We start from the raw sequence: 15,070 nt of genomic DNA, 5'->3' as shown, positions 1-15,070 counted from the left end.
ACCCTGCACCCTGCAGTCATGGTTGAAACAAACGGGACAGGAATCGTCGTGTTGTGTCCAGTCCCAAATACAACTTATAACTTCTTGTAGCATAAGGGCGACCTCCTGTCATGCATCAGTGACAATCACGCCGAAGACCCGGGTTCGATTCCCATCATGGGTACAATGTGTGAAGCCCATTACTGATGTCCCCCCCCCCCCACCCCCCCCACCCCCCCACCCCTACCCCGTGTGATATTGCTGGAACATTGCTAAAAGCGGCTCACTCACTCACTCACCAGTGACAAACATGACGTCAGATGCAATTCCATATTTTGAATTGTACCATATGTTTATTTTTTTTCAGGGGCACCATTTCAGGTGAAGAATTGACTTGCCTTTGCGTGTGACGGGTGCCCCCGGTGGGGTAGGATATGCTCACCTATTCGCGAACACCTGGTGTCATCATTTTTTATAGGGTTTTGTCGCATATATTATTGATACTGAGGACAAATCTTTTCCAGCTGAAGTTCATGACTTACAATTGAAGATTGTACGTGCGCTTTACGACAATATGCGTATGTCGCAATACAAAGCTCATTAATACGTCTTCTAATTCTATCATACATAAAAGCACCGCGGTACGAAGCTGCTGTTTTGCAATGAATGTTTATCTTTGACGAACTTGCATTAAGAAGGGCCATCTTGTTTTGGTGTTGATTTCAAGCTTATGAGCCCGAGAAAGCTTCTGTTGGTTTGAGAGAAGAGCGAATGGGTCCAGATATTTATCATCAACGAATGAAGAAATGAGACATGGATAATAAAGAATGTTTACATCAGTACAGGGGCGGTGAGCTAACCTGAGTTCACAGTTCACAGTTCACAGGTCGTTTCTCACTATCAGTCACTGGTTTGCCTCGCCACGGTTCCACGACTTGGAGTGTGATGTGGAAAAAATACGTTAGCTAATTTGTTAGTTTTTGTACTTGCTTTATACGTTACTTATAAGGTGTACATGTATTATTTTTCCGACGTTATTTCTGTGGATATTAAATGTGCACTAACGTTTTTCCCCAATCAAGTTAGGAACCTATATAATATATTTCAACTTTGGATTAACAATATAATGCTTATTGAATAAAGTTCAAGTTATAACTGTGTTATACCGTGGAACAAGGGGGAAAGTCAGACACCAACATTCCAGGAGACACAAACGTGAATGTATTGAGGAATACACTAAATACAACTGGGGCTGTGACTGATGCAAACGTAAGTGCAGACACTGTTGTTAATTACATGTACCACGAGCTACTAGATCTTGTATCTTTTGATGGTTTTGGGCCTTAAAACGAATGCTAATAATTGGATTTGTATCTGCACTCAGCCACTGGCCGTTAAGTGGGTTGGGGTGTTCCTGGTGTACCGTACTTTTGTATTCAATGGGATGCATGATACTGTTACACTATTATAGTTACCACAAGCATTTATCTGTCTCTGAATGAATATTAAAATATATATGTTTCCACCAAATACCTACAAATGTATTATTGTTTGAATATTGATAAAATATTATCTTAAATTGAATATTATCTCTTCAGTTAAATGTATTAATAATATATATTTCAAATATCTGCGTTAGATATTTTCAGAATTTGGTTTAGGTTTCAGAAACGTGGATAAAGGCAAAACAAAAGAAAGAAGTTTCTGATAATCAATAATTTCGAAAGGTAAAGGTATTAAAATCTCCACAGAACTGAGTCTTGAAGTTTTTTTGTTGACTGACTTTTGAAGACATGGCATGGATTACCATGTCGGTAATTGGTATTGTGTTTTCCGCAGTACATGCCTGAAGGGTGTACGGCCCCTGACTATTTGTCATAATCATTTGCATCTTGTTAGCCGTTAGTTGGTGTTGTGCGCTTTACACATTGGCAGCTAAACACTGAGCTTTTCAAACATCATTGTGCGTTTTCAAAACATTTTAGAAACGTTATGACCAAATGTTCACAGAAAACGTCGCTCAGTGTTTTAGGAACCATACAAAGTAAAGTGAATAAAACATTTTTTTAAACATTTTTTAAAACATTTCAAGAACATTTCGTGAAATGTTTTGCGGATGTTTTTACAACATTTTGTGTTTTCTGGGCAGGTACGAACGAATACGAAGAGTCTTCTCATCCTTTAGTCAGAATTACAGGTTCGAAAATAGGATCTTCCAATCCTTTAGCCATGGATAAAGGTACAAGCATCGGATCATCTCATCCTTCTGCCATGGATACAGATACGAACATCGGATAAACCCATCCTTCAGCCAAGGATACAGGTACGGACATCGGATAAACTCATCCTTCAGCCAAGGATACAGGTACGAACATCGGATAAACTCATCCTTCAGCCAAGGATACAGGTACGAACATCGGATAAACTCATCCTTCAGCCAAGGATACAGGTACGAACATCGGATCTTCCCATGCTTCAGCCATGGATACAGATACGAATATGGGATCATCTCATCCTTCAAACATGGATACAGATACGAACATCGGATCTTCCCATCCTTCAGCCATGGATACAGGTACGAACATCGGATCCTTCAGCCATGGATACAGATACGAACATCGGATCTTCCCATCCTTCAGCCATGGATACAGGTACGAACATCGGATCCTTCAGCCATGGATACAGATACGAACATCGGATCACCTCGTCCTTCAGCCATGAATACAGGTACGAACATCGGATCTTCCCATCCTTCAGCCATGGATACAGATACGAACATCGGATCTTCTCATCCTTCAGCTATGGATACAGGTACGAGCATCTGATCATCCGTAGATTTTGGCCACAACATGTATGAATCTTTGACATTCTCCTGTTTGTTTCAACATTGTTTACATAAGAAATAGATAGGTTTATAGTATCATTTACGATATTTTTTCCCCCTTGAGACGAGTGTTAGAAGATGAAATGTAAATGTATCTCATAGTACACCCAACTAGTAACTGCAACGTGTACGTATTCCTTTGGAGTGTAATAGTCAATATTGTAATTTCATAAAAAAAACCCAGGTCAATGAACAGCCGTTTCATTTTATTTTAAATCTTTAGCCGAATATACTACTTTAACAAAATGAATAAATATGTTTGTTAAAATATGTGCACAAAGTTAAAAGAATTGTCTTGGTCTTGGAATTGTTTTGTATTTCGTTATTGATATACAGAAAGGTGATACCAATATTGACACGTACGCCAGGTGCGCGTGTTAGCCACAAACTATTTACGAATTATACCTCTCGTTTTGTATTATATAATCAATGGATTCACCCTTTTTCAAAATATTGTGATCACAGGATTTTGAACAGTTTACTATATTTCTCCAAGAATTGTTCATAGTATAAAAAGTTTAAACGGTGTCACTACCCCGTTAGTCGAGCCGCATACGACTCTTCTGATAATTCCATACCAAAGGAACATTTTCCGAATCTTTAATTGCATGATTCTGAGGCGAGATGAAGAGTGAGTGAGTGAGGATGGTTTCCCGCCGCTTTTAGCAATATTCCAGCAATATCACGGCGGGGGACGCCAGAAATAGGGCTTCACACATTGTACCCATGTCGGGAATCGAACCCGGGTCTTCGACGTGACGAGCGAAAGCTTTAATCACTAGGCTACCCGACCGACCGCGAGATGAAGAGAAGAAATCACAAATGAACATGTCCAATATTTAATATAATTTTATTTGTTTTTAAACAATCTTTTGGGTATTTGATTACGTAAAATTGATGCGTATCTTGTCCAATGAAGATACACGGTGAATTATCTAATGGTTTATGTATTCAAGACATTATCTACATTGTAAGAGCAGTCATTTTATGCTGTGTCGAAAAAGTGTCAAATTTCGTTTTATACATCGTTATTTTCAATACCATGAACGAAAAGTAGGGGAGACATATATTATCAAAATACCAGTGTCATCCTTCTGTTGCCAATGCCATGAAACCAGGCATGACGTCAAATAGAATGGTGTCATTTGTTTAGTAATTCATTATTTTTGATGAAAAGGCTAGTGCTCCATTAATAATGGTGCAACATTAGTCAGATTACACTTGCACAATCAGGAGAATGTTGGAATCTTAGGTCTAATTTACAGGTTAGATAAGGCTATCTATTTCGCTTTTAATTCTTCTTTTATGAAGTATGATTTTATCATTTCTTATGGGTTTGTTTATACCTAAACGTGTACAGTTTCAATATCGATATTTGTGTTGAAATAGTTTGCTTCCTCGTTAACATATCACCACGGAAATATATTGTCCTTATCCACAGCTAATTCTTACTAAGTAAAATATACTAGTGCTAAGTATACCGGAGTTATACCCCCTTGTCTTTGAACGTGTGTAGCCTCTCTGTTACATAGACGCGACGTCATAGAGGAAAATCAGTTTTCGTCATTTACGGCAGGCTATTTCTTATATTGAATTTATGACGTTATACATAGGCATATAAATCCATTGGATATATATTGATGGCGTTCAGATAAAAGGCAGTATTTTAATTTGATCACTCACAGTTTCTGTAAATCAGCTAAATTAAAAGAGTCGTCGCACAGTACTTTTATCGGTGCACAATAAAAAGCGGTGAAATTTGCTGTTTTTCAACGCAGAATAAATTCTCGGACAACACTTAGCAGTGTCTTTTTTTCAAACCGATTTAATATGTGCAGTTAAATTTACATAATCAGATAGGACATTTAATATTCTATATCTCTGCGTAATTTTAAGCCGGAGGGAGATCTCGTGCCGCGTGAGTGCAATTCTCGCACAACCTTAACTGTCCTGATCTTAGGAAAATGTGCGTTAGAAAAAAAACACGGATTTGAAGTTCTCTGGTTTGGCAGAAGAACATTGCAAAAATGTTTTTTGTCGGTATTTTCCGGCTCTCGGTCACATACGTTTCCCCACTCATACTCAGTAGTATAGGTAATGGGGATTCTGCCGCAACAATACTGGAGCCAGATATATATACCTATACTGCTACTACAGAGGGAATTTTTTATGCAAAAAATGATGATGTGATTCAACGATCATCATGATTCGTATTAAAAGACATATCTTTATACACATCCTCGGTTTGTATTTCCATCAACAAGGGATCAGTATCGGTATATAACATCTCACATCTATCACCGCAATGCTTCTTAAGTTCGTTGTAATAAAAGTCATACATTAATTGTTTTGACAAGTCAAGAATACTCATACTAACGTACACCCGTCTGTTGAATTGTATATTACTTTTCTGCATATGTAGTGCGGCTAAGTCGTTATCAAATATCTTGCTTATGTTAAAAGCCGGACTGGCTATACGTTTCCTGAGTCTTTTTTCCCCCATTAGATCTGACTAATTTAACATCAACACGCTTCCTTAGATTCTCCATAGTTTTACCGAATACTGAGTTATTCATGAGCTTATATAGGTTCTTTTCGAAATCGCTGGAAGCTATCTTTCTTAAATCTGTGTTCAGCCTTATATAGGGCTCCATCCAAGGGTTTTGATAAAACATAAGAACTCTGTCTATTTTCTTTAGTTTCATACCTAACGATAGATATAATTGGAGATTTCTGTAGTGAACTATATATTTTGTCTCATCCATCAAATTTGGTACGAGTTTTTCTACATTAGCTAACCTAGTATTACCCATCAAGGATTGTTGATATTCCGACATCCAATCTTTATTAACCATTAACCTTCCGAGAGCTAGGGATAACTGTTATGGTCTTTATGTAACTCTGTTGGATATTCCAAGTCAACTTCTAGTATGTACCCTTTATCAGAATCTGTGGGGATCGATATCACATCGTTATCATTCACATCGATCGACTCAAAACCACCCGTGGGTAAAGGTTGACTCACACACATCCGTACAAATTGTTGGCGTCGAGATATAATATGTGCGTGTCAGGTTTACTCGGATCATATCCTTCCACTAATTTATTATTAGCCTTAGAATACCTTTCCGCCGTCATCGATATACCACCTCTGAATCCTTTCTCAACAAACAAGTGCATATCGTAATCGGTGAGTTGTACACCGGTACTTCTTCAACAATGCATCCCACGATAGTCCGGGACTGGAATAGTACCATGCCGGGTCCAAGCCGTATTGTTTAAAACATGTCTTTCTATATCTTGAATATATCGGCAAGTAACAGTACATATCGTGATAATCGCCTAAATTCTTACAACCTAATTTATCCCACACCGCCAGAGCGTGTTCATAATCGGCATCGGTTATATTAGATTCTGTTAAGTTACTATAGAATGAATCAAGGGGTGGTAATTTAGTTTCGTCAAATCTAAACCAATCATCCATATATTCGTAAGGATATATACCTTTTCTCAACAACAAATGCCGTGTTAACCTATCTGTATATTGATTTGTTATTGCAAAGTCATCGGGATTGGTCGCATTAGCTACATTGTCCAGGGAAGATAACAGAAACTGTACGGAGTGTATGACTCTAAGCCCATTACTTTGCTTTATTCTAGATAGGGGTCAAAGGTCGTCATTGTTTATGTAAGAAACACGGCGCTGATAGGGCTGGTAACCATGTTATTATATACGCGAGGAAGAGAGATTACATCAATGAGAGGAATAGGTTGGGGAGAATACGTGTTTAGATATATGACAAACAATCATTTAGACATTTGACTCATTTTGCATATACCATCAAATCACAATGGTTTTTGTCAGAGAGTTGATCATGAAGACTTTGGCAAAACAACGTGGTCTACATGGTTATTCTCAAATGAGAAAAGCTGAAATGATTGATTTACTCGGTTTGGAATACAAAAAAACCCAGACTGTTAGAGAACTCAAAGCTCAAGCGAAAAAAAGTGGGCTGAGAGGTTATTCTCGAATGAGAAAAGCTGAATTGATCGCTTTATTTGATAATAATAAACCCGCTGTTGTTGATACAAATCGATCAGTTGATGATGATAAAAATTAGTTAAGATTTGCACCTACAGCCGGCGTTGGTAAATACCTAAGAGGTTGGAAGATGGATATTAATTCCAACATGGATGTTGATGATGTTAAGCCCATCGTATCGAGCAAACTTAATGAGGAGTTAGATGAATAAAATAGTATAAAATACCAGCTAAGGGTTAAAATGTCATTGAGTAAAACGACGCCGAATATACTGAACGTTATTTCCGGAGCAACCAAGCAGTTATAACCAAATCTGAGACTATAAGCGCATCAGTTGATGCTTCAATTCAGAGAAAACGTGAAACTTGAAAACGCTGGACTAATGGAGTTTCGGATCGGGGTGTGGATAAAATCGATAGTTTATATTATGATATAGCAAATTATATGCCTTTCCAAGGAGGATCTTATAAAGATTTACCCTCGTATTATAAAAAGAAAACAACTATAATAAATGTAAAAAATAAAGGCGATGACTGTTTCAGAATGATGGCAAGATCTGCATTGTTTCCCGCAGATTCTAAAATTGCAAACCTATCCCCAAAACGACGGACTCCACCTTGTTGGTATAGATGAACCTACACCAATCTCGCAAATTGATAAGGCGGAAAAGCAAAATAATTTAGCTATAAATGTTTACGGACATTTTCCTAAAGGAATTGTTGTACACAGGATAAGCTCCGCTCCGGAACATATTCCCAGAATCAATTCATTTCTGATTTTAAAAGATGGTGAATATCATTAAACGTGGATAAAGAGTTTAAGCAGGCTATTATGCGATCAGACAAAGCATAAGAAAAAAATATATTTTTGTGAAAGATGCCTGCATGGGTGGGTACAGCAGACAAGATCTATTGGAAGCGCATATAGAAGACTGCAGAGGTGTTGGACAGACTGCTATCAGGATCGATATGCCTAAAGAAGGTAAAAATGTATTGAAATTTGAACATTATTGTAATCAAATGCCAGTACCGTACATAATTTACGCTGCCTTCGAAGCACTTATTAAACCGATAGAAAATACCGTTACTGAATGTAGTTTTACGTACAAAACTCAAGAACATATTCCTTGTGGGTTTGGATATATAGTTGTAAGGGATGATGGGAAAACAAACCCGCCCGTGATTTACAGAGGTCCCGATGCAGCGGGAAAGTTCCTAGAATACTTACAAAACGAAGAGAGAATAATCAGAGAAAATTTATCTCGTAAAAAACCCCATGTGTATGACGAGGGATGATTGGAGGGCCTATAAGAAGTCAACGATTTGTCATGTTTGTAATAAACCCCTGAATTGGGATTCCGTAAGAGACCATTGCCACGTCACGGGTAATTATTGGTGAGCCGCACATAACGAGTGTAACTTGAAACTAAAAATGAATTTTCAAACAATACCCATTCGAGTTGTGTTTCACAACCTTAGGGGATATGATTCTCATCTCATCATGCAAGCTATCACAAAGACTGACGGTGGCTTAACGTACAGTCCTAATAATATGGAAAAATACATATCATTCTCGTTGACTAAAACTATACATTATACGGAGAAGGATGGGAAAGCTAGAATAAAGCAAAGTAATGGGCTTAGATTCATAGACTCCGTACAGTTTCTGTTATCTTCCCTGGACAATGTAGCTAATGCGACCAATCCCGATGACTTTGCAATAACAAATCAATATACAGATAGGTTAACACGGCATTTGTTGTTGAGAAAAGGTGTATATCCTTACGATTATATGGATGATTGGTCTAGATTCGATGAAACTAAATTACCACTCCTTGAATCATTCTATAGTAACTTAACAAAATTTAAAATAACCGATGCCGATTAAGAACACGCTCTGACGGTTGTAATTAGGTTGTAATGAGTATTCTTGACCTGTCAAAACACTTAATGTATGACTTTTATTACAACGAACTTAAGATGCAATACGGTGATAGATGCGAGGTGTTATATACCGATACTGATTCCTTGTTGATGGAATTACAAACCGAGGACGTGTATAAAGATATGGCAGAAAAAATAGATATGTACGACACGAGCGATTACCAAAAAGATAATCCACTGCACAGCGTGGTAAATAAAAAGGTGTTAGGTAATAAAAGATGAAGGATGAATGTGCTGGGACCCCTATAGCGGAGTATGTCGGAGTAAGACCTAAGATGTATTCTATGAAGGAGTCTGATAATGGGAAGATAAGAAAAGCTAAGGATGTTAAGAAGTATGTTGTGAAAAAGCATATCAAACACTAACAGTATAAAGAAGCACTAATCAATGGTAGAACATTCAAACGCGAGATGAACACTTTAAGAAGTGACAATAACAGGATATATGGATTAAGAATGAACAAGACATCATTATCCCCCTTAGATACAAAAAGATTGATTGATAATGATGGTGTAACTACCTATGCTTATGGTTATAGCAGTAATACTTTATCGTCTGGAACTATGAGCAACTCTTCTCGTACAAATCCCCTGCTCGGTCCATCTTTAAGATGTTAAAGAATAGGCTCTCCTTCTTTCATAACCAACCGACTATATTAATGTTGTATATCTTCAGAGACCAAATCGGATCGGTTTCCAATATCCTTGTGGGCTATAGTAAATTTTATCCATTATTACTTAATATTGTTGATTCTTTAAATACGAATCATGATGATCGTTGAATCACATTATCACTTTTGAATGAAGAATTCCCTCTGTAGTAGCAGTATAAGTATATATATCGGGCTCCAGTAGTGTTGCGGCAGAATCCCCAGTGCCTATACTACATACTCAGTTACGCGACGAAAAATAGTTCTATGGATATATATAACATAATCTGAAAATCTAGGTAACAGGAACGTGAACCAAAATATATACATCACCTCGTTGCACCAAGATCAGGTCAACCTTTAAGTGCGGATTTATTTATGACGTCACATAAGCTTTAAAGAGGTGCATTTCGAGTAATGATCAGAACGAAGAATGAGCTATTAATGAAATAATTAAGTTCATGAAATCTGATATACTGGCGCCATAGTAAAAACGTGTGGTCTGTACATTGGTCTACTTTTGTTCATGTAAATATCTGTGAATGTAGTTTAAAAGTCATAGTTTCTCATATAATAGTTTCATATTTCTATACCTCAAGATATGCTTTGAACTCAAAATAGCTAGGCCATACTGCGAAATAATGTTATTTTCTTGAAAACAAATATATTACCGATAACCAATATTAATTAAACTTCATTCATAATCCGCAACAACTCTTCATTCAAACTTAAATGTTCGTTCGTTCGTGTTCTGTTATTTTATCTACAAATTCTTTGAAAGCTGTCTCCATAATGCGAATATGTAATTGAAACTACACGATGCATGTTTTACATATATCGTATTCAACGTAATAAGCGCCCAGGGCGATCTCAAAATTAGAAATAGGGGGCTCTTATTATAACATAATTTTGGTGAAAACAGTTGAAAGATTGTAAATTTCGTGGTTTATGCTGACAGCCCGAAATGATACAAAAGAAAAGTCTGTGCGTATTATACACGAAAGATATATTTTCCAGAATTTAATTGCCCATAATTAAGGGTGCATATAACACACGAGTGCGTATAATAAACGAATAAATAAGTCTTGTGTACATTGATCGGAAGGGGTGCTAATTGGAATTGTTCACTAGCCTATATATTAGCAAATATCGCGGTGGGCGCTTATTAGAGAGGGGCGCTTATTACGTCGAAAACGGTAGGTCTCACAACTTGGTGTCATCGGGGGTATGACCGCTGCAGTCACGGTGATACGTTCTTAATTCGCCTCAATATGTTTCTTGATAATTGCTAAGACATGAAACTGTCTTGAAAACAACTTGAAACAATGTAACATTTATTTTTAGCCTTTCAGTGTAAAACGTCTCAATTCTTGTACATTAATATGCATGGAACTGTTTGTGTAATTAACACCATTTTAGTAGCTTCTATCTTGTCAAGTATGTTGCAGAAGCCACCCGAAAGAACCCACTGGCCAAAACAACCAACAATGAAATAGAAGATAATTTTAGAAGATGAAACTGTGGTTTCCCTGTGCCCCTGACAGGGACGGGGGCAGAAAAGAGGGGATCTTAAAGTCCTTACAGAAGAAGGCACCGGCTATTCCTGGTGGAGAGTAGCTTGCGGAACCAGACTAGGAAAACTTTAAACTAGAGACATTTAGTTTATAACTGTGTTCACATTCACATCATTAATGTTCTGTGAGGCATATTTATTCAAATATTAGCTATTTACATGTAAATAAACAAGGAGATGGATAACCCTGTTGTTTGTTACATGTTTCTGACTATGCAGGACTTCCTGAATTGGATTTGCATTATATTGTTTTGTGGTAGACTGACCAATAATTTCTTTAGTTCATAGCTTTTGTTTTGATTGACCCGCTGTTCTTACATCTCTTAGACCTTTGATTCAGATTTTGTTTTTTTCAAACAAAATAGAAAAAAAACCCTGACAATCTACATTTAAAGTCACTGAAAAATAATTGTTGATAATTCCTTTATAGCAAAATATGTAATAAATTCAGTTGCCATCTTAAATATCCATTCATTCACACCAGCATGATCAAATTTGTAATTCAATTTTAAACACTGAGGTGACACTGCTAATGAGTTTCTTTGAAATCATTGTAAGTTCTTCACGGACGCATGCATGACTGTGAACTACTGACCATAGTTTGAAATGACAGGAAAGAACATTTTAAACTTGCCAACATTGGGCCAACATTGGACCAGCATTGGGCCAGCATTTGGCCAACATTGGGCCAACATTGGGCCAACACTGGGCCAATGGTGGCTGACAAATGGCAGCCAGTGATGGGCCAATGCTGCCCCGTCGTTGATAAACAACATTGGCGCATTGCCGGCAAACGACATTGGCGCAATGTTTATTGCGCTATTGGCCCACTGTTGGCCCAATTGTGTAATGCTGCCTGGCCTAAGGACCGAAAAGAGATTTTGGATCGTAAAGATGTGTAAGTTTCCCTAAAACCGAAAAGGGGTGTTGGATCGTGAAGCGAGAGTCACTGGAGCGTGAGCCACGGTAACGGTATAGCGAGAGAGCGGACGCGCTATATCGCGGTAATGGAGCGAGATGGGAGAGAACAGCCTGTGCCCGGTAAACTGCATTGTTGGTTGGTTGTTGGTTGGTTTGTTGTTTAACGCCGCACTCAGCAATATTCCAGCTATATGACGGCGGTCTGTAAATAATCAAGTCTGGCCCAGACAATCCAGTGATTAACACCATGAGCATCGATCCACGTCATTGGGATCGATGACATGCATCAACCAAGTCAGTGAGCTTGACCACCCGTTCCCGTTTGTCGCCTTTTACGACAAGCATGGGTTGCTGAAGACCTTTTCTACCCCGGAATCTTCACGGGTCAAACTGCATTGTAAAACAGGTAGGTAAGGGTTCTTTTGTTTTTTTAATTTCAGTATCTTTCCCTTACCTTTTTATGTTTTACGGTTTCTCAAAATCTTGGATTATTTTCCCTGATACAATAGTGAATCGGGTTTTAGCTTTGGGTTATAGCACATAGGAAGTATACGATAACATGGTCAGGGGTGTAATATAGCACATAACAAGTATACGAATGCATGGTCAGGGATGTAATATAACACATAACAAGCATACGATTGCATGGTCAGGGGTGTAATATAGCACATAAAAAGTATACGAATGCATGGTCAGGGATGTAATATAGCACATGACAAGTATACGATTGCATGGTCAGGGATGTAATATAGCACATAACAAGTATACGAATGCATGGTCAGGAATGTAATATAACACATAACAAGCATACGATTGCATGGTCAGAGGTGTAATATACCACATAACAAGTATACAAATGCATGGTCAGGGATGTAATATAGCACATAACAAGTATACGATTGCATGGTCAGGGATGTAATATAGCACATAGCATGCATACGATTGCATGGTCAAGAGTGTAATATAGCACATAGGAAGTATACAATTGCATTGTCAAGGGTGTAATATAGCACATAACAAGTATACGATTACATGGTCAGGGGTGTAATATAGCACATAACAAGTATACGATTGCATGGTCAGAGGTGTAATATACCACATAACAAGTATACGATTACATGCTCAAGGGTGTAATATAGCACATAACAAGTATACGATTGCATGGTCAGGGATGTAATATAGCACATAACAAGTATACCAATGTATGGTCAGGGATATAATGTAACACATAAGAAGTATACGATTGCATGGTCAGAGGTGTAATATAGCACATAACAAGTATACGAATGCATGGTCAGGGATGTAATACAGCAAATAACAAGTATACGACTACATGGTCAAGAGTTTAATATAGCACATAGGAAGTATACGATTGTATGGTCAGGGGTGTAATATAGTACATAACAAGTATACGACTACATGGTCAGGGGTTTAATATAGCATATAGCAAGTATACGAATGCATGGTCAGGGATGTATTATATCACATAACAAGTATACGAATGCATGATCAGGGATGTAATATAGCACATAACAAGTATACGATTGCAATGTGAAGAGTGTAATATAGCACATAGGAAGTATACGATAACATGGTCAGGGGTGTAATATAGCACATAACAAGTATACAATTACATGGTCAGGGGTGTAATATAGCACATAACAGGTATACGATTACATGGTCAAGAGTGTAGTATAGCACATAGGAAGTATACGATAACACGGTCAGGGGTGTAATATAGCACATAACAAGGATACGATTGTATGGTCAGAGGTGTAACATACCACATAACAAGTATACGATTCCATGGTCAGGGGTGTAATATAGAACATAACATGCATACAAATACATGGTCAGGGATGTAATATAGCACATAACAAGTATACGATTGCATGGTCGGGGTGTAATACAGCACATAGCAAGTATACGAATGTATTTGAAGGTGGAGACATGCATCTACTCCATCTGTGTACTTGAAGTTGGAGACATGCATCTGCTCTATCTGTGTACTTGAAGGTGGAGACATGCATCTACTCTATCTATGGACTTGAAGGTGGAGACATGCATCTACTATATCTGTGTACTTGAAGGTGGAGACATGCATCTACTCTATCTGTGTACTTGAGTGTGGAGACATGCATCTGCTCTATCTGTGTACTTAAAGGTGGAGACATGCATCTACTCTATCTGTGTACTTGAAGGTGGAGACATACATCTACCCTATCTGTGTACTTGAGTGTGGAGACATGCATCTACTCTATCTGTGGACTTGAAGGTGGAGACATGCATCTACTCTATCTGAGTACTTGAAGGTGGAGACATACATCTACTCTCTCTGTGTACTTGAAGGTGGAGACATGCATCTACTCTATCTGTGTACTTCAGTGTGGAGACATGCATCTGCTCTATCTGTGTACTTGAAGGTGGAGACATACATCTACCCTATCTGTGTACTTGAGTGTGGAGACATGCATCTACTCTCTCTGTGTACTTGAAGGTGGAGACATGCATCTACTCTATCTGTGGACTTGAAAGTGGAGACATGCATCTACTCTCTCTGTGTACTTGAGTGTGGAGACATACATCTACTCTATCTGTGTACTTGAGTGTGGAGACATGCATCTACTCTATCTGTGGACTTGAAGGTGGAGACATGCATCTACTCTCTCTGTGTACTTGAAGGTGGAGACATGCATCTACTCTCTCTCTGTACTTGAAGGTGGAGACATGCATCTACTCTCTCTCTGTACTTGAAGGTGGAGATATATATCTGCTCTCTCTCTGTACTTGAAGGTGGAGACATGCATCTACTCTATATGTGTACTTTAAGGTGGAGACATGCATCTACTCTCTCTTTGTACTTGAAGGTGGAGATATATATCTGCTCTCTCTCTGTACTTGAAGGTGGAGACATGCATCTACTCTATATGTGTACTTGAAGGTGGAGACATGCATCTACTCTATCTGTGTACTTGAAGGTGGAGACATACATCTGCTCTATCTGTGTATTTGAAGGTGGAGACATGCATCTACTCTATCTGTGTACTTGAAGGTGGAGATATATATCTGCTCTCTCTCT

General features: G+C 38.1%; 1 pseudogene; it reads left to right on the top strand.

The window, feature by feature from the left end:
* Positions 1 to 1,787: 1,787 nt before the first annotated feature.
* LOC139465091 (uncharacterized) overlaps positions 1,788 to 15,070 on the top strand; it is a 43,915-nt pseudogene continuing 30,632 nt past the window's right edge.

Source organism: Haliotis cracherodii, unplaced genomic scaffold (genome assembly GCF_022045235.1).
Source record: "Haliotis cracherodii isolate W230 unplaced genomic scaffold, xgHalCrac1.p SCAF_17, whole genome shotgun sequence".
Classification (NCBI taxonomy): Eukaryota; Metazoa; Mollusca; class Gastropoda; order Lepetellida; family Haliotidae; genus Haliotis; species Haliotis cracherodii.
Note: the sequence above shows the minus strand (reverse complement) of the source record. Positions and strands in the feature narration are given on the sequence as shown.